Below are 24,622 nucleotides of genomic sequence, written 5' to 3'. Positions count from 1 at the left end.
AACCAAACATTAAGGAAAAGAATACACAGCAGACTATGAATAACTGGAATCGGTGATTTGTGGTGGTGAGAGGAGCAGGTTTAATTGAAATGTTCAAAAGGGGAATTAAAGTTTACACTGTGCATCTTTGAGGTGAGAGTAAGGGATTGAGATTAGTGAATAGATCTATCAAAAGGGTCGTCACAGATATGACATGCAAAATGGCCTATTCCCCTGTTGCCTCGTCCTGTAATGATTCTAGTCGAGAGGTAAAGGAAAAAAAATAAATGGCTGGTAAGATTATCCTTTATAAACAGAACACCTGCAGTGATCATTTAGAAGAAACTACAGCAAGCTACATTCTAAATATGTAAAGCCACATGATTTAAAGAGGTCATGAGCATATTTGCGAAATATTTTCAGCCACAATTTTTCTTTCCTTACAGGATCTGCTTGAAAGGCAACGAGGTCAGTGATTTACGAAGACACAGTTTTGTGTAAACAGCAGGGTTTTTAATAAATTGAAAAAAAATGTTAAACTCTGTGCAAGGCTGAAGACAGGAGTACAACTCTGCACAAATAAGTCCAGCAACACGAATACAAAATGGCAGTCAATCATAAAGGAATCAAAAGACTTTGTTCAATGCGCACCATTGTACAACCCGATTCTTGATCAAAATCAAGGAGCGTGGAATTAAATTAATACTTGGTTTGGGAGGGGGAAGAATGAATAATATCAGATTGGTATAAAATGGAAAAAACATAAGTTTTCAGATATCTAGTCACATGACAAACCAGAAAGCCAAATATTCTATCTAAATATCATATTTTACTTAACCGGGAGTTCCCCAGAGAATGTGATGATGCAACTGAGTTTCTTGCTCAGCCATTCAAGAGGCTAAATTAAGATTTATCTACATTGGTAGTGGAGTCACAGGTGTGAGACTGAGCATAGAGGCAGAGCTTCCTTCCCAAAATAGGCATTAATGCACCAAATGGGTCTTTATTCCATTCATACATCGTCAGTTTTGCTTGGAAGAGCTTTCCATTACAGAAAATGCAATGGTAGAAATTGATTTGCATTTGTGAAATGATTATTTCTGCCCCTAAACGGGCATGTAGAGAGATACAGCAAGGAAACAGACCCTACGGCCTGACTAGTCCATACCGACCAAGATGCCTCTACCCAAGTGGTCCAATTGGCCAGATGGCCCACATCCTTTTAAACCATTCCTATACATGTTCCTGTCCAGGTGTCTTTTAAATACTGTTATTGTACCTGCCTCAACTACCTCGTCAGGCAGCTCATTCTATATACCCACTACCCTGAATGAAAATTTTGCCCCTCAGTAATTTCTGACTTGCGCGGGGGGGGGGAAATCCTATGGACACCTGCAGAAACAGATCCCATTTGTTACCCAGAAATTGCCTATACTCAATTATCACCAGAACAATGAAGAAGTTAGAACTCTTTCCTTAACCTAGAAAAAAAAATTATGTATATCATTTGAGCGAATTGGTTGACTGCATGGAAAGCAAGCAAGTCTTCCATTCTGCTGAAACTTAAGATTTTTGTGAAGCTCGGTTTAACTTCTACCCTGTACAATTACTACTACCCTGAAGTCAACTGACATACAGTAGCCCTGCATGGATAAGATCAAGAGTAATGGGGCTTTTTCACGGGCCGAGTTGACGCAAGATGTCACCAGAGTGAAGTGGTCGTGGTCCAGCACGAGTTTCGCACGATATAACGGGGGGTAGATAAAGAGTTCCCACGGTACTCGGCATTTCTGTTATTTGTGCGAGTGACTTGTCCGTCTCCCGAGCTTTCCCGTTAATCTTGAATGAACATCGTGAACTGTAGTGTTGTTAATCACGTGGCACAAATGATGTTACTTTGTTTTCACACACTATATTGGGGGTTTTCACACACTATATTCCTCCCTTGGTTGAATTGGCTCATTTGGAGACATGCCTATACTAAGTATTTTCGAGTACAGGATGGTGGTTATTTTCATTGACGCGCTGTATGCAGCAGCCCACTATGTGCATCGAGAACGCTTGCGTGAAGGCAGAAGGGTGAGATTAATTAAAAAGAGAATTAAGAGGAAGTCTCACTGGGTGAAGCCCATCTTTCAACGGAGACCTCAATTTGGACAATATGATCAGCTGCTTAATGTGCTGTGCGAAGAGGATAAAAGTGCATTCACAAACTTTGTCAGAATTTCACCCGAGCTCTTTAATGAGCTGAAGAATAATCTGGGTTTTGTTTAGACAAATGTTGTTTGGTGTGATGCACCTTCTCTCAATATGTGCAAGAAGTCGTCTTTTTATTTTGTCAAATAGGAATAAAGACTTTGTCTCACATTGACCGTGATGGTCGTCTTATTTTATTATCTACTGAGAGGTGAAACTTTCAAACGTTTAACCAGTCAGTAGACAAGACAATAAATAGTAACAATCGAGCCATAAATGGTGTATACAAGGTGAAGGGAACAACGCTGTGTGCAAGATAATGTTTAAAATCATGCGAGGAATCGATCGGGTAGATGCACAGTCTCTTGCCCAGAGTAGGCGAATCGAGGACCAGATTACATAGGTTTAAGGTGAAGGGGAAATGATTTAATATGGATCTGATTAAATACTGTCAGTAGTAAACCCGGTCAAAAACAACACCAGGACGTCTATTAAACACCAGAGATCCCAGTAAAAACCCAGCCGAGACTTATTACAGGTCTAGTGGAAAGACACAAAGCGCTGGAGCAACTCAGCGGTTCAGGCAGCATCGCTAGACAACATGGATAGATGATGTTTCGGGTCGGGACTCTTCTTCAGCGCTGAGTTACTCCCGCATATTGTGTCTTTCCAATGCAGATTAGCGTCTGCGATTCTTTGCTCCTGCATTACGGGGTCTATCTCGATTCCCGATAAAGTCTAAAACCCATCCTCCAGAGTTCTCAGCCCAGGGCGCCCATAAACAAGCCCTTAACTCCACACTGGGGACAGAGGCTGAGAGGTGTACAAAACCATGAGACGAACAGGCAGGGAAATAGGCAGAGTCCAGGGTAATATATGTCCTTTGCCCACAGAGGGGATTCGAGGACCAGAGGGCATAGGTTCAAGGTGAGGGGGTAAGATTTAATAGGAATCTGAGTGAGGGGTAACATTTTCGCACAAAGGGTGGTGGGTGTATGGAACAAGCTGCCAGAGGAGGTAGTTGAGGCTGGGTCCATCCCTACATTTAAGAAACATTTAGACAGGTACATGGATAAGACAGGTTGGGAGGGATATGGACCAGACGCAGGCAGATGGGACTAGTTTCGATGGGACATTTTGGCCGGTATGGTCAAGTTGAGACGAAGGGCCGGTTTCCACACTGTAACTCGATAAAGCCAGTGAGTTTACGATCTAAGATAGTCCGAGGGTCTCGAATGAGGTAGGTAGTAGTTCAGGAATGCTCTGTGGTTGGTGTTAGGATGGTTCAGTTACATAAGTGCTCAAATGTAGGCACTGTTTTCGCAGTGGAAGCTCCGAGACTGTGCAGCGGGCGATTGTCGTGTTGGCTGGGACTCCTGTTATCCATGCAGGGGATTGACCTCAGTCTGAAGAAGGCTCTCGACCCGAAACGCCACCCGTTCCTTCTCTCCAGATTTGCTGCCTGTCCGGCTGAGTTGCTCCAAGCAACTGGTGTCTATCTTCAAAGGACTGACCACCGGGCTGGATGTCGGGGCTGGCGTGTTGCGTTTCACAGACCGAACTGTCCAATTAATGGTAACAGATGGGCACTGAGGGAAGTTCCCCTCCCCCTCTCTGTTTATCTGCCCTTTCTTTAACGTTTGTGCCTCTATGCAAGTATCTCGCGAGCCATCCCAGACTGCCCATTTCTGCTCCCCCTCGTCTTTAATAACTACATTTCCCTAACAATTACTATCTTTGTTAGTTATAGGAGCAAAATTAGGCCATTCGGTCCATTAAGTCCACTCCGCCATTCAATCGCGGCTGATCTATCTCTCCCTCTCAACCACATTCTCTTGCCTTCTCCCCATAACCTCCTGGCAGCCGCACTAATCAGGAATGTATCTATCTCTGCCCCTATTCTTCACCCTTTTGACAGTAGTTTTGTTTTATTGGAGACGCGGGAGACAGCGGATGCTGGAATACTGAGCAAAACACGAAATGCTGGAGGAACTCGGTGCATTTGTGTTTAAGAAGGAACTGCAGATGCTGGAAAATCGAAGGTACACAATAATGCTGGAGAAACTCAGCGGGTGCAGCAGCATCTATGGAGCGAAGGAAGTAGGCAACGTTTCGGGCCGAAATGTTGCCTATTTCCTTCGTTCCATAGATGCTGCTGCACCCACTGAGTTTCTCCAGCATTTGTGTGTGTGGGTGGGAGTAGGGGGGAGGGGGGAGGGGGGGGGGGAGAGAGATAAGGCAGCCTGAAGAAAGGGTCGCCTGTCCATTTCCCTCCGTAGATGCTGCCTGGCCCGCAGAGTTCCTACAGTCTTAGAAACTGCTTTAGACAAAAAGAGACACAAACTGCTGGAGTAAAATAGCTCAGCAAGTGAGGTACCTGAACACTCAAAAATGAAAAAGAATGAAAATGTGATTATTTCACCTCCCTTCAACTATTTTGTGTTTCAGCATGAGAGGGATTATAACATTAGAGACATTCATCTTGTAGTGATGTGTTAATGAAGAATTGCAGACATCAATCTGATAGTAAAAAATATATTTATTTAACAATGAGGTAAAACAAGCACTGACAATCAAACTGCTCAGTTACTCACCGTTCGCAGGAGTTCCCACGGTACCCGCAAGAGTTATTACGGATATCGCACTGGCCACTACGTTCATACAATGTTGCAATGCTCAACCACAAGTGTACAAGTCACTCTTGGAGAAATTCAAACTTTCTTGAATTTTCTCCCGAGTGACCAAGTTACACGACTACCTGCCGTTAGCGCCACGGTGGTCCACGAATGCCGTACTGTTATCGCACGAGGTTCCCACGATGTTAAACTCTGGTTCACTCTTGCGTCAAGTCGCCCCGTGAAAAAGCCACTTAACTGCGACATGCCAATCAACTTCAGTAGGTCAGGGTTTTCCCAAATGACTCACTCCAGGTCAGTGCAAGGAACACCTTGACTACTCAGTTGCAAATCATAGCGGGCACCAACTGGCTGCATGATGAATTTCCCAAGCACCTTAAACAATGCACTTTTTAAAAATATGTAGAGCCTTCATATCAGAACCAGTATCATTGGGAGTGGTTCTTAGTACATAATCTGGATATTTTGTGTTGATTCACTCCCCACCCTTTCAGCTCCAGGTTATATTCAGCTTAATTGCTGTAGATTTAAACACTAGCTACCAGATTTTACATCAGTGCGATAGCTAAATTAGCAGATAGACAACAGATTCAGCCCAGCCAGTCAGCCCACGGTGCTATGATACACACAAGCCTTTTTCAACCCGACTTCCTTCGTCTTTGACAGCATATTCTGTTGTGCCATCTCCAAGCAATTTCCATAAATACATCGACATTAATCATCTCAAACACGCTTGCAGCCAGAAAGCTCCACATTCTAACCAATATTAAAATCAAAGTTTTTCCTGGATTGTCTGGTGAATCTATTGTAGATAACAGTCAGTCTTACAGCATGGAAACAAGCCTTTCAGCCAAACTTGCCCACAGCGATCAACATGTCCCAGCTACACTGGTCCTACCTGCCTGCGTTTGGCCCATATCCCTCCAAACCTGTCCTATCCATGTACCTGTCTAATTATTTCTGAAACGTTGCAATTGTCCCTGCCTCAACTATGTCCTCTGGCAGCTCGTTCCTTACACCTGCCGTTTGTGTGGTAGTTATCTTGCATTTATTATCCCCTATCTTTATTCGCTCTTGAAGTGGAAGTCTTCCACCTTATTAAATAATTTAGTAATCCCACACACCTTCATCAGGACAGCCCTCGATCCTACAGCTATAAATGTTATTTTGTTATTGCATGCTAAAAATACTAAACTTTGTATGTAACACTCTTTAATAGAGTATCACTGCACAAGTGTCAATAGAAGTGATTGTTCAAACTAGCAACCATGTGTTCAAGAGACAATAGTATCCAATTATTGCAGAAAGGTTGCATGGAAACCATAATTCTTTACCCAAACTGTTTTTCACCCAAGACAGCTTTTTTTTTCTCCCCCGTTTGCCAATTTCCAAAGTAGTTTTGAGATGGTTCTCCAGCTTCCGATCAAAATTGAGTTATAACCAATTCAGCCCACGTACAACAAATAATGTTTCCCAAGTCATCAATCATGTTATATTCAATTAGTTTAATGGAAGCACGCATATAGCAATACTACCTGTGCTTTTTGATGGCATTCAGTGCATTGTAGAAGCTTTAAGATTTCAGAAATGGGCAAATAACATTGAGCCTGGTTATTTACTGTAATCTTTGTAGGGTACAGGCGGATAATTTGTGAATCAGAACTTAGTAAAGAAAGATGTGCTTATCGAAGGGAAGCAAATGAAAAACTGGCAGACAAAGGGGGGGGGGAAGCATAATTGATTCAAAACTAGGCCATTGCTTCAAAGGGATTTTTATTTATGTCTCAAAGGGGAGGGTTGTTACCTGGTGTATTAATCAAGAGCTTCCATACTGAACAGTGCCAGAGTACAAATATAGAAGCACTCTTTGATCCCTGCCTCTTCACAGCCACCTACAAATTCACACTCAGAAATAACACTGGAAACCTGCTCATTTTCCAAGAATCACTGATAGCATTCATCTATGTCGTGCTCGGAAGATAGACACAAAATGCTGGAGTAACTCAGCAGGACCGGCAACATCTCTGGAGAAGGAATGGATGACAATAGACAATAGGTGCAGGAGTAGTCCATTCGGCCCTTCAAGCCAGCACCGCCATTCACTGTGATCATGGCTGATCATCCACAATCAGTACCCCGTTCCTGCCTACTCCCCATATCCTTTGACTCTGCTATCTTTAAGAGCTCTATCTAACTCTCTCTTGAAAGCATCCAGAGAATTGGCCTCCACTGCCTTCTGAGACAGAGAATTCCAGATTCACAACTCTCTGGGTGAAAAGGGTTTTCCTCGTCTCTGTTCTAAATGACCTACCCCTTATTCTTAAAATGTGACATTTCGGGTCAAGACCCTTCTTCAGATTAAAGAAGTGTCTCGACCCGAAACATCACGCGTTCCTTCTCTCCAGAGATGCTGCCTGTCCCGCTGAGTTACTCCAACATTTTGCGTCTATAGGGTGTAAACCAACATCTGCAGTTCCTTCCTACACATACTATGTAGTGCTCTGTTTTCTCACAGCCACCTAGAAACAATCCTAAAGCTAAATAGATGCTGCGACATCGCAAACCGAACACCATCAGCAGAATGATAAACAGAAGCTATCTATAATAATTTCTACCATTTGGTTTAATTTTCAAAAAGCAAATAATCTTTCACTCCAAATTGGATGATTCTTCAAAAAGACATTGAGTGTAGTTCGAAGTGTTCATCTACTATTTGCCCTCAGGAGTTACTTACAGCACTGTCGAGGAAATGAGCTAGTTATATAAGACTCTGGTGCAATCCTGGATGGTTGGCAAAAGGTAGTGATGGTGTTAAGACATGGTTGGATAGAACAGACAATATATAATGCACATGAAGTCAAAAGGAATCAGACAATGGCCTCTTCTTGAATCATTGGTGATGATTTTTAGTGTATTTATGGGCTCCAATGTTTTAGAAAACTCTCTATGAGAGGAAGGAATTCTGGACAAAATGTTAAATCCCTGAAACAAAACAAAACCAGAGATTTACTTTTTCATTGGATCTTAAGCACTAGAAGTTTAATTTTCATGGGGAAATAAAACAAAGTTGCAAATGGACTGCTATAATCTATCAAGTGAACAATCAGCACAACAGAATGAATGGCCTCCTGTGCTCTATATTCCATTTTTCCATACACGAATAAAAAACTTTGGAATTCTGAACCTAAACAACTGTGTATGCTCTATTGTGCAGTAATAGTAGAGGACAAAATAAGCAATTTGTGCACCGGAGCATCATGGATTATAGAGATATAGCTATGTGTGAACCTGTTCACAAGGTTATAGTGTGACGGCGCCTATTGGCAGCAGCTCGACTACAGTCTGTCTGTCTTTTAAAAATGTTTTTGTCTTGTTAAATGTATGTCTTGAGTCTAGTTTTTATTATTTTTTTAGCTGAGTATATGTAGGTATGTTGCAAAGCCTACCTGAAGCGTCGTTGAAAATCTGTCGCTGCAAGTGTGCGCGATTTTGGCGCCGTTTAGAGGGGGGCGGGTTTAAAACGCGATTTTCTCTAAGCTGTTCCAATCGAAAATGTTCAGCCTAGTTAATTATTAACGAAAAATCGCTGGAAGACCCCGTCGCAAAAGCTATTATTAGGTTTAAAGGCCTTGAATAATAGTTATAGTAGTTTAAAAATCAATCTCTAAACCCGCGACCGCCAGCAACCGCAGGGTCCCATAGAGCAAACCACAGAGGGTATGTAGCTTATTTTTACATTAAAAAGGGCTTCTAAAGATCCCTTTATACAAAGTTTAATATTGCGAGTAGCTCAATTTGGGCCCATTATATCCCGCAGTATTTTTCTCGGCATTTGGGGGCACAAATCTACCGCAATGTGAACGTTCTAAACCAGCGCGTTCCACAGGAACCCACTGGAAAGCTGATTTAAATGGGCATTTATTTACAACAATTAAACACGAAATTCCTTCCATTTGGCCTATAAATTAATGTAAATGAGATTTAAAAATCATGTTTTATTGTGAATTATTTGTGAATATTATTTGGACATTTAGGCTATTTAAAAATGTTAATCATTTATTAAGAAATGGATAGATGTTTAGATCTAGTAATTGAAGTCTGAAATTAGCTACAATTAGGTAACTAACTAATTATATGCTTTAATTTCAGGTCATCCAAGTAAGATTATTGTATATTTGTTTCAGAATGCTTCAATCTATGATAACTGAAAATTTCATTCAGTTCTCTTAATTTTTAAGAAAGTTATGGGCTTTTGACTGTTCACGATCACAGCTTTTTTGTTATGTCCATAGAAAATCAATAGGGAACAAGATGCTCATTTCCCAGTATGAAAATGGCCATAACTTTTTAAATACTTGAGATATGAAAGTGAATTAGGTGTCAAATTAAACTTATTTTTATGCTTTATCTGATGGGATAAATTACAGACTTGATTTTTTAAATCTCAAAATTTTGTAACATTGCTAGTATATGTGGGGGCTGTGGGGGAAACCGTTAATCTCTTCCCTGTACGGAGACCCGACTTTTTCCCTGTCGGGTCTCCGATGTCGTTGGGCCTAACATCGAGGAGCTGGCGGCTCCTGTAATGTAAAACTGTAGAAAATGCAATTTCATTCAAACCAAGTAGTTTGAATGACAATAAAAGGCATTCTATTCTAAGGCATTCTATTCCATTCTAAGGTATGGCCAGGCCATTTAACCAGGAGAGTTATGAATTCTGCACTTCATCTGTAACTTTCCTGCTGGACACACTGTGAATGGATAAAACCACAAATGAAGATGGTACAAGCAAATGTGGCTGCCCACGTATTGGACCAAAGGACAAGAGAAAAATCATATATACATGATATGGGTAAGAAGTAAATGCAGATGCTGGTTTACACCAAAGATAAACCAAAAGATAGACCAAAGAATGCTGGAGTAACTCAGCGGGACAGGCAGCATCTCTAGATAGAAGGAATGGGTGACGTCTCGAGTTAAGACCCTTCTTCAGACTGGTATGGACTAGATGGTATGGAATGATTTTACAATCGACTGCTGGAAACATTGACAGACACATGCATTCCTTTCATTCAAAAGAAATTTCACAATCATAATATTGTTTACTAATGTCTCATTTGAACCCAATCTCACTTCTACAGTATTTAGCCATTTGAATTATATTTTATTAAAGAACCTCATAACAATACACATTCTTGCACCACTAAATTAATCTACTCTGGACGTAGAAGGTAAATGCCTCTCTTGCCTCTGATGTTTGAGAGTCAGAGAAGTCTGACGTCAAAACGTTCACTCCCAATGATCAATTAGACTTTAGAGTAGAGACTTCAGAGAGATACAGCGCGGAAACAGGCCAAACAGAGTTCCTGCGGACCAGCGACCAGCCCGTATATTAACCTACTAGATACATTAGAGACAATTTTACAACTCACCAAAGCCAATTAGCCTACAAGCCTGCACTTCTTTGGAGTGTGGGAGGCAATCAGTGTACCCGGAGAAAATTAATATTGCATATTCCGAAAAAGAACAGAGCAATTTAACAAAAGTTTAATCCCACATTTGGTCATTTTCGATATGAATTTCTTCATGTACCACATCTGGACATTGATAAAAATGAGAGCACCCATCTGATCTTTCTTGTTCACTTTCCCACAAATGAGACTGACCTCTGGTATACTATCTGCATGCAACAAACTTTTTCCTTTAAATAGCAGGGAGCAGAGTGAAGGAAACTTCCTGTTTTAACAAGAGACCTTCACCAAACTCACAGCATCTACTAAAAGTTGCTCACTTTGGTTATAGAGCCCCTCAAGTTCATTCCCAGGCTCAAGCAAATTGCGCACAATCCTGCTGAACATTCAAGAAACCTTTAAGTTCCCACAGCAGCAAACATATCTGTCTGCCCATTCCAACATCTTCTATTATCGTACATTTTTATTTTAAAATATTATGAAAAACCTCAGGGGCACCAGGGAGATTAAAAAAGATGAGAGTTTATTCACTTATCCAATGAAAGCAGTGGTGGCCAATTTACTGGATGTTTTCAAGAGAGTTAGATATAGCTCTTAGGGCTAACGGAATCAAGGGATATGGGGAGAAAGTAAAGACTACAAAAAGTAGTAAACACTGCCCAGTCCATCATCGGCTCTGACCTTCCTTCCATCGAGGGGATTTATCGCAGTCGCTGCCTCAAAAAGGCTGGCAGTATCATCAAAGACCCACACCATCCTGGCCACACACTCATCTCCCTGCTACCTTCAGGTAGAAGGTACAGGAGCCTGAAGACTGCAACAACCAGGTTCAGGAATAGCTACTTCCCCTCAGCCATCAGGCTATTAAACCTGGCTCGGACAAAACTCTGATTATTAGCAACCACTTTCTGTTATTTGCACTACCAGTTTATTTATTCATGTGTGTATATATTTATATCATGGTATATGGTCACATTTATCCGTTTTGTAGTAAATGCCTACTATTTTCTGTGTGCTTAAGCAAAGCAAGAATTTCATTGTCCTATACAGGGACACGACAATAAACTCACTTGAACTTGAACTTGAAGCAGGAACGGGGCACTGATTTTGGATGATCAGACATGATCATATTGAATGGCGGTGATGGCTCGAAGGGCCAAATTCAGTAAAAAGTAAACCAGTTTTCAAGTTCCAAAGTATTTTGGACTTGCTACTTGGGTACTTCTTGGCCAATTTTCTTCTTCAACCAGAGATAATTATAATTAGAGGAAACAATGTTGGAATAACATAAGCAGGTCCCATTAAATGATCAATGCATTAGTACTTTTGCACATAATGCATTCAGAACAAATGCATGTAAAACAAAATACAAGAATGCTAGCTGCAGATTTTGCGACCACTGGCAGAATTTGTCCTCAATTATTTTACCATGCACATGTGTACAAACTTTATGTTGTATAACACACATCATAATATCAAGGGCAAAACTTAGCAGGAAAACAAAATTGCTAATTCCTAGTTCAAGGATACAGAGACAAGCCATAACTTACAATACAAAAAAAATTGAGCAAAGATATGGATTATTTTCCATTCTTGTCAACGTGAGGAATGTTTGTGGTTGTGAATAGAACAGCTTTCCGCCCTGGGCCCTTTTCAACATCAAACACTTGACGGCTTGTTAGTATCCTCTATTTTTTTTTTGGAAACCCTATCATACATCTATTATTGTGCCACTGTAACTTTTTTCCATTTTCCAGACCTCTCCTTTGTCTAGTTTTTGCAATGACTGACATAATTGTCAAGTTCCCAAAGCGACAAAAAGCCAATAAAGCAGGCTTGATGTCCAGCAGCATTACAAGAGACACAAGTCAATTTGCACATAGCAAGTCCCACAAACAGCAATTAGATAAAAGTAAAATAATCATCGGACAATTTGTTTTATACTCCTCTGGTTTCAACAAGTTACTAGCAAAACCAATAGTTTACCATGATCTGTTTTTGTCACAATCAAAATGATAATTGGACTATAATTTCCCGTATACATTTAGCTCCAGGGCCGTCATAAACATAATTCATACCACAAACCTGGGCAACATTTGAAGTTATATATTATGTATTCATCTTTCTTATTCACACAATCTTCACATTTCACATACTATTAAAGTGAAATCAAGTCCCACAAAGTTAAATTATGGTTTCCCATGTGGGTGAAGTGTGCATAGGGAATATGGAACTGCAAGTGAATGACAAATGGAAATTTGGCATCTTGTCATCTAATATTCATAACATTCAGCATTACCTTGTTTAAAAAAAACGAATCCAAGGTAAAGAAACACAAAAACTCAGAACATTATCATCACTCTACAATCTGCATCCGTCATATTCCATCCTGACTTTATCATTTGTTTACCCTGCATTATCACTGGGTCAATGTCCAAGATTTCCAAACACAGCACCTTCATGACGCACCACTGAAAAAGACAAAAGTTCACTAAACAGTCCACAATTTTCTCCACAAGTTAACGCAGGATGGACACTAAAAACCAGATTTTCCAGTGTCATTCATTTGAAAACTTAAATAGGAATAAGCAAAATGCCCTCGGAGCCTGTTTTCTCAAAAATTAGGCAACTCTGTAAATCTTTTTACAATTGAAACCCATCTTTCTTATTTGATTAATTTAAAGTGCCAGTTTTATATTAGAGAGAAAATAGAATTGATCTGTTTGTAAGCGAATCAATATCACATTCGTATAAGAAATCTATGATCTCATGCAGAAAATTTGAAATGTTAAAACACACAATTCAGCAATACTTTCCAGTAAGAATCAGAAAGAGCCCAGGGAAAATATGAAAGATGCCAACAATATCAAGCCATTCAAAAAACACATATTGGTTGCATAGCATTTGTGAAGGAACGGTTTAAACCTCCAAGGAATTGGACCTCACTGGACTTGCATTAGCACTCAAACAAAGAGATAGAAACCCTGCGACGTATAATATACATTACAGCATGAACATGTTGAGGAAATGCTAAAATGGCAATCTCACAATTTAAAGTCCATCCGATTAATGTGACATTTCACTTTTGTGGTTAATGGTACCTTGTTTAACATCCTAGAGTTGTCTATAATTTTCTAAATAAATCTGTAAATGTACAGTGCCCTCCATAATGTTTGGGACAAAGACCCATCATTTATTTATTTGCCTCTGTACTCCACAACTTGAGATTTGTAATCGAAAAAAAATCACATGTGGTTAAAATGCACATTGTCAGATTTTAATGAAGGCCATTTTTATACAATTTGGTTTCACCATGTAGAAATTACAGCTGTGTTTATACATAGTACCCCCCATTTCAGGGCACCGTAATGTTTGGGACACATGGCTCCACAGGTGTTTGTAATTGCTCAGGTGTGTTTAATTGCCTCCTTAATGTAGGTATAAGAGAGCTCTCAGCACCTAGTCGCACCTGGTGATGAGGCATTAAGTCAGACAAACTGGACAGTCTGCTCAAGGAACCGTGCCACAGGATCCATCGAGATCTTGACCTGCAGGATATTCTGTGCTGACCACTGCCATATGGATTTTTGGTCAAAGGTGTTGACCTGAAAGAACTTTTCCAAAAGGACAGGCGGTGCGGTAATGTCCAGCTGACTATCACATTGCACAGTAACGGTGTCGGACCAATATAAAGTAATACGTTAGTTAAAGGTTACGTGGCTCCAAATATTACGACAAAAGCACTCACGGCTCCCACAACCCATTAGTTTCCATCTGTCATTTCAGCCATGGAGAAAAGGAAGGACGATTTGGTCAACTTGTTCTAATCGAAAGTGTTGCTGAGAGCCATTAGTCATAACTGTAGGTCAATCCAACCGCAACCGAAGTGGAAGTAGTTGATGGAACACCATAAATGTGGAAGTATAGACTGTGTGCAACAGTACCCAGCTTTGGATAAATGTGTCCATCAGTTTAAAAACCCTTACAATTAGTGCAGCTAAAGTTTTTCAGAAGCAAGGATGTGACCAAATTAAAACAACAGTTCAACTAGGAATCTCCAGTGTGGAAGCTAGTCATGTAGACTTGCATTCCTCAGGTATGCAAGGAGTCGGCCAGTAAAGTGGGCGAGAGGGTTCACACTTAGGTGCAGGGAATCAGAGAGGGTGAGAGAGGGTTGTCTTTATCCATCAATTCCTGCAGAAAAAGTACACAATGCAGCCAAGAACAGGATTAGACTCCTACTACCTCCTTATCATGGTGCAAGGTAGCTGAAGCATTGAATTTTACAGCATGGGAGGCACTCATAGCTCTACCGATTTAGTCCAACTCTGACACTCTTTCTCCAGAGCCGAACAAATGTATTGCTTTTGCATTCATCTTGTTCCATACAAAACATTCTAATTGCATCTTCTTCTCTCGGTTGTGCACTGGAGATCATTACTATGCAAGAATACATTTCTTAGTTTCAATTTTACTCTGGACCGTTGGCTAGTTATCTTATCACTTGTCTTTTGGCTATATCCTGCTTCACTATACTGATCAAAACCCCTCTAAACATTTATTAAAAAGTTTTAATACTCTCTTAAAATTTTCGATTGTATCCTGCTTACTCAAAGGAAACCGATTATAGAATTGCTACTTTCTCAAAGTTACCCAGACTCCTCATCCTTTTAAATCACGATCCCTTACCAGCTTGAAATAGCTTCATGTTAATTAACAAACAAGATGCTTTCAGGCTACTCAAATGTGGGAACCACGGGTTCCAAGAAGCCACGGCAAAAGGTCTCTCCAAGGTTAAAAAAACAAATCATTTTTTCCTAGTATCACTCAAAGATGTTACCTCTTATGATGTTACAAAGATGTTACCTCTTACTCAAGGGTGGACCATTTTCAGGTGAAGGGCACGTTGCAGTGAAATTCTGCTTGCTTTGTGATTAATCTGAGAACTATAAACATCACAGCGAGATGGAGGACAGAGCTTTTCACTTGCCAAGTTCACATCTGAAACTTCTTGACCCAGAAAACATTTTCACAGCTCTATACTACTAATGGAAAGAGCTCACACACGAGACCAAACTGCTTGGCCTTCTTTCGTCTTCCACACAAAAACCTTGGAAGTCACAAGACCCCAAGCACACACTCATATGGCCAGCCCCTACAATCATTGAGCATACAAGAATACTCTTCTCAGCACAGCTTTATCCCTTTCAATGAACATTTAAGAACAAGCTTTCTGAATATACAATTTAAAACGGCTATATAATTTAAAAGCGGATATAATTATTATTTTAAAGTTATTTGGCCATATATATGGATAGAAAGGGTTTAGATGGCTATATGCCAAATGCGGGCAAATGAGACTAGTCCAATATGCTAACTTGGTCGGTATAGACAAGATGGGCTGAATAGCCTATTTCTATGCTGCATAAGGTCTATGACTGTGCACAGTATCATAGCTGAGCCAGATCCGAACTCTGCTTTTAAAATTGTTCACAAATGTATGTGTAGGAAGGAACTGCAGATGCTGGTTTAAACCAAAAATAGACACAAAAAGCTGGAGTAACTCAGCAGGTCAGGCAGCATCTCTGGAGAAAAGGAATAGGTGACGTTTCGGGTTTAGAGTCTCGACCCGAAAGGTCACAAATGTATGGTCAGATATGTGATTTTACTTATTGAAAACAGCAGTATTAGCCTTAGTGCCAACATAATGTAACGACTTTACAGATACCTGGGAAAGTGTACATGGGACCATACAATAGTGTGATAGTACACAGGGGATAACCTGTGCATACCGGAACACTATAGAAGGTAGCACATGATGGTAGAAAGTAGGACAGATCCAAAATGCTACAATTTAAAAAGTGAAAAGAGCTTTCAATTTTCACCAGCTGCCTCAGCAGTTATCACATCCTAAGGTGACAAGTGTAATTAGATCAGCTGCTCCCAAAAAGTGATCAACATAAAGCAGGCGATAAACTGGATCTCTGCAGAATAGCAGCCTGTGAGCTCTACACACATCCTTACCACCCAAATCCAAGCCCATTCAAAGTTAGACACAAAAAGCTGAAGATACAAACCAATGGTTAGCTGCAAAAATGGTATGGCCAGGTTAGTTTGCCAAGAAGTACTTAAAAGAGCAACCACAGTTCTGGAAAAAGGTCTTGTGGACAGATGAGACGAAGATTAACTTATATCAGAGTGAAGGCAAGAGCAAAGTATGGAGGAGAGAAGGAACTGCCCAAGATCCAAAGCATACCACCTCATCTGTGAAACATGGTGGTGGGGGTGTTATGGCCTGGGCATGTATGGCTACTGAAGGTACTGGCTCACCTATTTTCATTGAAGTTACAACTGCTGATGGTAGTAGCATAATGAATTCTGAAGTGTATAGACACATCCTATTTGCTCAAGTTCAAACAAATGCCTCAAAACTCATTGGCAGGCGGCTCATTCTACAGCAAGACAATGATCCCAAACATACTGCTAAAGCAACAAATAAGTTTTTCAAAGCTAAAAAATGGTCAATTCTTGAGTGGCCAAATCAATCACCCGATCTGAACCCAATTGAGCATGCCTTTTATATGCTGAAGAGAAAACTGAAGGGGACTAGGCCCCAAAACAGGCACGAGCTAAATATGGCTGCAATACAGGCCTGGCAGAGCATTACCAGAGCAGACTCCCAGCAACATGACTACTTTCATTTGCAATACATTGCTCTGTCCCAAACATTGTGGTGCCCTGAAGGGGGGGGGGGGGGGGGGGGGGGGGGGGGGGGGGGGGGGGGGAGGTTATGTATAAACACTGCTGGAATTTCTACATGATAAAAGTAAAATGTATAAAAATAGCCTTTATTAAAATCTGGCAATGTGCACTTTAGCCACATGTGAATTATTTTCTATTACAAATCTTAAATTGTGGAGTACAGAGACAAATAAATAAATGATGGGACTTTGTCTGGCCCACCTCTCTCTGTAGCCAATGACTGCTTTTAGATTCAACTCCCTTTCAAAAGCTGTGGACAAATCTGCCCCCATGCAAGCAGCGCAGTCAAGATCAGAGATTTTTGTGTAAAATTAATTAACTTTTGATTAAGTTGCACCTTTCACAACTTCAGGATGCTCCAAAATACTCAGCGGATCAGACAGCATTTCTGAAGAAAAGGAATGGGTGACATTTCGGGTTTGAAGAAGGGTCTTGAGCTGAAATGTCACCTGTTCCCTTTCTTCAGAGATGTTGTCTGACTGCTGTTTCTCCAGCTTTTTGTGTCTATCTTCAGTTTAAACCAGCATCTGCGGTTCCTTCCTATACATGCTCCAAAGAACTCTAAGGGTTACTGTAAAGTTTAAATCTCGTCAACCAATTCTAGCAAAGCCAATTTGTGCACACAGCAAATGTAAAACTGGTGACATAATTTGTTCTCGTAAGGCTGGTGAAAGGAAAAAAATATTTTAGAACACCGATAATATCTCCCCAACTTATTTCTAAGCAGTAGAATTAGGTATTCTACATCCAGCTGGGAGGACAGATGCTGTTCTTGGTTGCATGTTGAAGACCCTTCATCTCCTCCACCAATCTGCATGGTTCACGCTCTCAGTGCAGCACATCGCTCTGTTACACAACCTAGTTAAATTCTGACCCCCCATCAATCACCAACAAAATACGATCTTAAGGCATTGGGATTCATATCAGTAACACTCCAAGCAGCTCAGTATATCAAATGGTAAAACAAAAATGCATAAAAAGCTTAAAAGCGAAACGAGAATGTTATCTTTTGATTTTCAATCTAAGACACAACTCTCTGAAAGCTATTGATTGTCTTCTAAATATTTCATTGGGTTTGAAGCTGCAGGCTATTGAAAGGGTTTGTCATTGTGTATCTGGGTCCAATGTGCACAGCTGTGACAGTGACAGTGAGAACGGGAGCACGCTGGTTAATATACAATAAGCAATCTGCAGGTCGAAGGTGACCTGGCACTTGACCTCGAGTATGTTTTTTATTACTTAATGCTGGTCTTAAATGCAGCACAATGGAGACAGAAGAAAATCCAGATGCTGGAATCTTGAGCCAAATACAGTAGGACCATGGAGGAACTCAGCAGGTCAGGCAGCATATGTGGAGGCGAGGTGCATGTGACGTTTTGGCTATGGAAGACTGAAGGATCCAGCTCCAAATCATCACCTGTCCATTACCTCCACAGATGTTGCCTGACTCGCTGAGTTCGTCCAGCACGTGTTAAATGCAGCAGTTTGGTTTATTATCTAGACAATTAACGCAGATTATTCAAAGTTTTACGCTGACACTTGAATAGCAAACAATTAGTGCCTTGATGTCATCAGGAAACACGACACAAGATTGGCTCATCTTCAAGGGTCCATTGATCCCACCAACATGCCTCTGCAAACAAGGACAATTGATTTCCTACGTTACTGTAGCCAGATCAGATGTGAAACCCGTTCTGATATTAGCAAAGTATGGAACTCGAGAATGCTGTCGCAAAAATTAACTTTCTTACTGCATGCCAGCTCTTTTTGACCCATCATTATCATCTTATCTCTTTTAATTGACAATAAAATTAGTCACATTATGCAGCTCTTTACCCATACTCTTTACCCATACTTTACTCATCGGGACAGAGCTACCAGCCTTGGAGGGCATCTACCACACGCGGTGCCTCAGGAAGGCCCTCAGCATCCATAAGGACTCATCACACCCCTGCCACGGTCTGTTTCAACTTCTTCCCTCCGGCAGACGTTACAAGGCCTTCTACGCCCGAACCTCCAGACTCAGGAACAGTTTCATCCCAAGAGCTATAGCGGCTCTGAACCGGCCCTAATGAGTGCCCCCCACCCACCCCCTTTGGACAGTCTCCCTCAGATGGTCACGTCAATCAATTCAGCTTGTTTATTTATGTATTGTATTTATTTACCTTTCTTGGACATCAGTGGAGCTGCACACTAAATCTCGTTGCACTGACGTGCAATGACAATAAAAGATATATTATTATATTATTATTATTATTATTATTATTATTATAACCATCAATTTCCTTTATAAGCACCCAATAACCTTTTACAAGATGATACTAAATCTACCATCACATGCGGTGCATCTCAGATTAGAACAATTCTGTGCATAAACGATATCTCAACTCACTCCTGCTTAACTTTGCCAATATTTTGAATGATTTCGCGTTTTGTCTTGTTGTGAATCAGATACTGCTACTGCTAATTGCAATTTGATTCATAAACAGATCATTCCTTTGAGGCACTGGCTGGATTTTTATCGCTCAAGTTATGTGCAATCCAAGGAGAAATGTTCCTAAAAAATTATAGATACAATAGGAACATTTTGTAATTGGATTCTTAGTCAAGCCCGACAAGACGAAGTGTGGTACACTTTCAGTAAATATTCAGCCACCAATCTACTGATGTAAACTGGGCAAGCTGTTAATACTTTTCAATCTTTGCAGACAGAAAAATGACCTAGATTAAAATCTTGGACTTTACTAAAAATGTGCTCCACTGAGTTCGAGTGAATTTAACGCTTTCCCTTCCGCAACTCAATCAGGTTTGATCTGTTAGATGGTACATGGCAGAATTTTTGTAGGATGTTCTTCAGATTGGAAAAATGTAAATTTACGTACTTTCAGGAGCCACAATAACATAAAACTGAAGTATGCAACGTATCATCAGTTCTCAACCTGCCTGGTCCAGAAAATACTCTCCAATATACCATTTGCCTTCACAACTCATACTCCATATCAAACCTTCTCTACCTTCCCCAGCTAATTTCTCCACTCAATGGTGCTGGATATCTTAATTGCTGATAGTCCTCAATACTAAACTTTGTTGCAAATCAAGCCATTGTGCTCAGATCTGGTTATCTTTCCTTTTGCAGATAAACCCAGATATTTCATCTCCAGCTGATAAGGTTCTGGGCCCTCCGAAGTTCCTCTAATGCCCAAAACACCCGAGGCTGGCCCTGAGCAACCTCGTACGCAAATCCTCCCCGTAAATAAAAGCTGCTCATTTCCCATGCCAGTTCCAGTCGTTATCAGTGCAAGCTCCAAAGCAAGCCGCTGAATAGAATAAAATGCTGGAATAACTCAGCGGGACAGGCAGCCATTCCTTCTATCTAGAGAAGCTGCCTGGCCCGCTGAGTTACTCCAGAATTTTGTGTCTATCTTTGGTGTAAACTACTATCTGCACTTCCTTCCAACAGACCGAGTTGAATAGTTGCAATTTAGTGATCAAAATAAGAATTCTCCATGACCCACTTAAAAACATTACATTTCATTGCAAGACATCACATTTTAAAACCAGGTTGAGCAACAATTTGGAAGCAAATTCCTCCCTTCACACCACCACCACCACAATCCTATAACAAGATATCAATTATCAAACAGGATAATTGAATACTAGTTAACATACAATAAGCAATCTGATGGTTGGTGATCAGGACGTCAACGGCTGGCCTGACATTTCACCACAAGTTGCTTTTGTTTTAATACTGTTCTTAAAAGCAACACAATGGAGACACAAGAAACTGCAGATTCTGGAATCTTGAGCAAAAACACGAGTTCTGGAGGAACTCAGCAGGCCAGGCAGCTGTGAGGGATGACATTTTAGGTTTGGACCCTACTTCAGACTGATGAAGACAGTCCCTTCCACTATCCCTGATCCTGCTCCTCTCCCCTGATCCCCACTCATCCGCCCCTTCCCTCCCTGATCCCCACCCCACAGCTCCCAGAGAGCCACCCCCTCCATTCCCTGATCCCCACTCTCTCTGATCCTGCTCCTCTCCCCGGATCCCCACTCTCCCTCCATTCTCATGGCCATTCGGCCCTTCGAGCCAGCACCGCCATTCAATGTGATCATGGCTGATCATCCCCAATCAGTACCCCGTTCCTGCCTTCTCCCCATATCCCTCGATTCTGCTATCCCTAAGAGTTCTATCTAACTCTCTTTCGAATGCATCCAGTTAATCCTGTGGCAGAGAATTCAACAAATTCACAACTCTCTGGATGAAAAAGTTTTTCCTCATCCCAGTTCGAAATGGCTTCCCCCTTATTCTTAAACTGTGGCCCCTGGTTCTGGACTCCCCCAACATCGATCGAGAACATGTTTCCTGCCTCTAGCTTGTCCAATCCCTTAATAATGTTATATCCCTTAATAATTACTCTCGCGATCGCCACTCACCTTCCTCTCGTTGATCCCCACGCCGTACTCTCCCTAACCCTCTACTCTCCCTAACCCTCTCCTCTCCCTAACCCTCTCCTCTCCTCTCCCTAACCCTCTCCTCTCCTCTCCCCGACCCTCTCCCTCACCTCTCCCCCACCCTCTCCTCTACCCGACCCTCTCCCTTACCCTCTCCCCCAACCCTCTCCCCGACCCTCTCCCTCTCCTCTCCCCCAACCCTCTCCTCTCCCCGACCCTCTCCTCTACCCTCTCCCTCACCCTCTCCTCTGCCCTCTCCCTCACCCTCTCCTCTCCCCCAACCCTCTCCTCTCCCTCAACCCTCTCCTCTCCTCTCCTCTCCCTAACCCTCTCCTCTCCCCCACCCTCTCCTCTCCCCCACCCTCTCCTCTCCCTAACCCTCTCCTCTCCCCCACCCTCTCCTCTCCCCTAACCCTCTCCTCTCCCCCACCCTCTCCTCTCCCTCCACCCTCTCCTCTCCCTCCACCCTCTCCTCTCCCCCCACCCTCTCCTCTCCCTCACCCTCTCCTCTCCCTCACCCTCTCCTCTCCCCCACCCTCTCCTCTCCCCCAACCTCTCCTCTCCCCCAACACTCTCCTCTCCCCAACCCTCTCCTCTCCCCCACCCTCTCCTCTCCCCCAACCTCTCCTCTCCCCCAACCCTCTCCTCTCCCCCACCCTCTCCTCTCCCCCACCCTCTCCTCTCCCCCAACCTCTCCTCTCCCCCAACACTCTCCTCTCCCCCACCCTCTCCTCTCCCCCACCCTCTCCTCTCCCCCACCCTCTCCTCTCCCCCAACCTCTCCTCTCCCCCAACACTCTCCTCTCCCCCAACCTCTCCTCTCCCCCAACCCTTTCCTTTCCCCATTCTCCCTGATCTCCCACTCTTCTCCCTCCTCACCCTTCCCGGTCCGCAGTTCCCGCTCCCTTTCACCACAGTCCCCATTCCCACCTTGTCTCCACTCCCGGTGAACTCTCCCCCACTCCCCCACACAGAGCGACCCTCCCCCAGCCCCACACAGCAGCCCAAGCCCCGGCTACCTACCTGTCTGTGGGCGTCGCGGCGTGTTGTGCCCGCCCTGCCTGCCGAGTGCCGTCCGCCCGCCCGCCCGCTCGCGCTGCTGAAGCCCAGCGCCCGCCACCCACCCGCCCGCTGGCCGCCTCACCTCCACCGGCAGAGCGGAAACCCACCCGCCCGCTGGCCGCCTCACGGGGACTGTAGTCCGCGACCTCAGCACCTGCGCAAAGCGTGGGGGGCAGCTGCACTACAACCCCCGGCATGCCCCGCGCCTCACCCTTCTCCGCCTCTGTATCCCTCCGCCCATGCGGAAGTTGTGCCTGGGCGCACGAGAGTCGCTCAAGGAGGGAATGGGCCTGAACGTCAATCTTTTGTTTCACAGAAATTATTCTGACAACAAAGTGGTTAAGGGAGGCTCGCTGTTAAACACGTGAAACTTGCAATTGCAGTGGATTGTCATATTGCATCTTCGTACTTTCAAGAGGGGTTTTCAAACCAACATATTTTTGAAATGTCATCAACTATCTAAAATAGATGTATTTTTTGTTAGTCATTGACAGTATCTTGTGTTTACTGGCAATGCCAGTATTTTGTGAACCATTCGTAATTAACTTTGTGAAGGTGTTGGTGAGTCACCTCGTCGAACCATTGCAGTGTTTCTGGTGAAGATACTCCCAAGATTGGTCTGAAGAAGGGTCACGATCTGAAACGTCACCTATCCTTTCCTTCCACAAATGTTACTTGATTTGTAGGGTGTAGTTTAGTTTAGTTTAGTTTAGTTTGGTTTAGAGATACAGCATGGAAACAGGCACTGGGTACATGTCGGCCAGTGATCCTATACACTAGTTCTATCCTACAGTCTATGGACAATTTACAGAAGCCAATTAACCTACACATCTTTGGAGTGTTGGAGAAAACTGGAGCATCCGGGGGAAAACCCACGCGGTCACAGGGAGAAACTGTACAGACAGCACCGGTAGTCAGGTTCAAAACCGAATCTCTGGCGCTGTAAGGCAGCAACTCAACCGCAAACCTCAGGAATATCCTTGAATCTTCTTCTAACTATCAGGTAATCTCTTCCCTTATAAAATATAATAGTGTCTCAGTGTGAAAGTCAAAGCCTGGGGAGCAGATGGTATAGTTTCTAAATCTCAGCGGCGAGGAGGCTCAGTCAAAAACCAACAAGCTCATCGTTCACATTTGGAAAGCAGAGCATACAGTATGCCAAGTTGTTCACGCAGATACAGTAATCACTGGTCATCTTCAAGAAAGGAGTCAAATTGGATTGCAGTAACCACACTGTCTGCCACAGGGAAAGTCATCATGAGAGACCTCAAACACTGCCTCACAGTGAATCAAGAGTTGCTCTCTGAACAGCTAACCATCCAGAACCACACTGGACATGATGTTTAACTAAACAAAAAGCCCACAAAGTACTGGGGTAACTCAGTGGGTCTGGCAGCATCTCTGGAGAACATGGATGGGTGATATTTCGAGTCTCGACCCTTTCTCCGATTTCCTTAGTCAAAGGAATAGTCCCAACCTGATACACCACCTATCCATGTTCTCCAGAGATGCTGCTACTCCAGCACTTGACGTCTTTCTTTGAACGTACAGATAATATTTGCATTGGCACACAGATAGTGACGGAACTCCAAATCATTGTTGATTCAATCTCGTCACTAAAGTACGAGACTGATTGGGCCCTGCACTTGGCATCCACAAGACAAATATCATTCATCGCTATTGTGTAATTAGATTTTACACATACCAACATAGATGGGTTATATCTAGCAAGGAGATATGTTCATATATTTCATTCATTGGATGTGTGCGTTATTGGCAATGCTAGAATTTATGTCCATCCATAAATTTTCCCAGAGACGATATTCATGCATGGTTATAATCTTGTTCTGAAGGTGGTCATTTCACAGTGTTAGGATAACTCAGGGCCAAAGAAGAAATGTAGGGAGAAACTGCAGATGCTGGTTTAAACCAAAGATAGACACAAAATGCTGGAGTAACTCAGAGGACAGGCAGCAGCTCTGGAGAGAAGGAATGGGTGACGTTTCGGGTCTGAAGAACCCGAAATGTCACCCATTCCTTCTATCCAGAGATGCTGCCTGTC

At 42.5% G+C, this 24,622-nt stretch overlaps 1 protein-coding gene across 4 annotated transcripts in view; it reads right to left on the bottom strand.

The window, feature by feature from the left end:
• The window catches only part of LOC116988365 (phosphatase and actin regulator 1-like), a 113,827-nt gene extending 91,162 nt beyond the window's left edge, over nucleotides 1-22,665 (bottom strand). For 2 of the 4 annotated variants that reach the window (XM_033045011.1, XM_033045013.1), the window contains exon 1: nucleotides 22,522-22,606. The gene's annotated coding sequence lies outside the window, so the exon portion shown is untranslated. Of the gene's footprint in view, nucleotides 1-22,521 lie in introns of all 4 variants that reach the window. The other 2 variants (XM_033045009.1, XM_033045008.1) reach the window with 2 other exon arrangements.
• Nucleotides 22,666-24,622: the final 1,957 nt, after the last annotated feature.

This window comes from Amblyraja radiata, chromosome 27 (genome assembly GCF_010909765.2).
Source record: "Amblyraja radiata isolate CabotCenter1 chromosome 27, sAmbRad1.1.pri, whole genome shotgun sequence".
Taxonomy (NCBI): Eukaryota; Metazoa; Chordata; class Chondrichthyes; order Rajiformes; family Rajidae; genus Amblyraja; species Amblyraja radiata.
The sequence above is the reverse complement of the archived record's forward strand: the minus strand, read 5'-3'. Positions and strand labels throughout refer to the sequence as shown.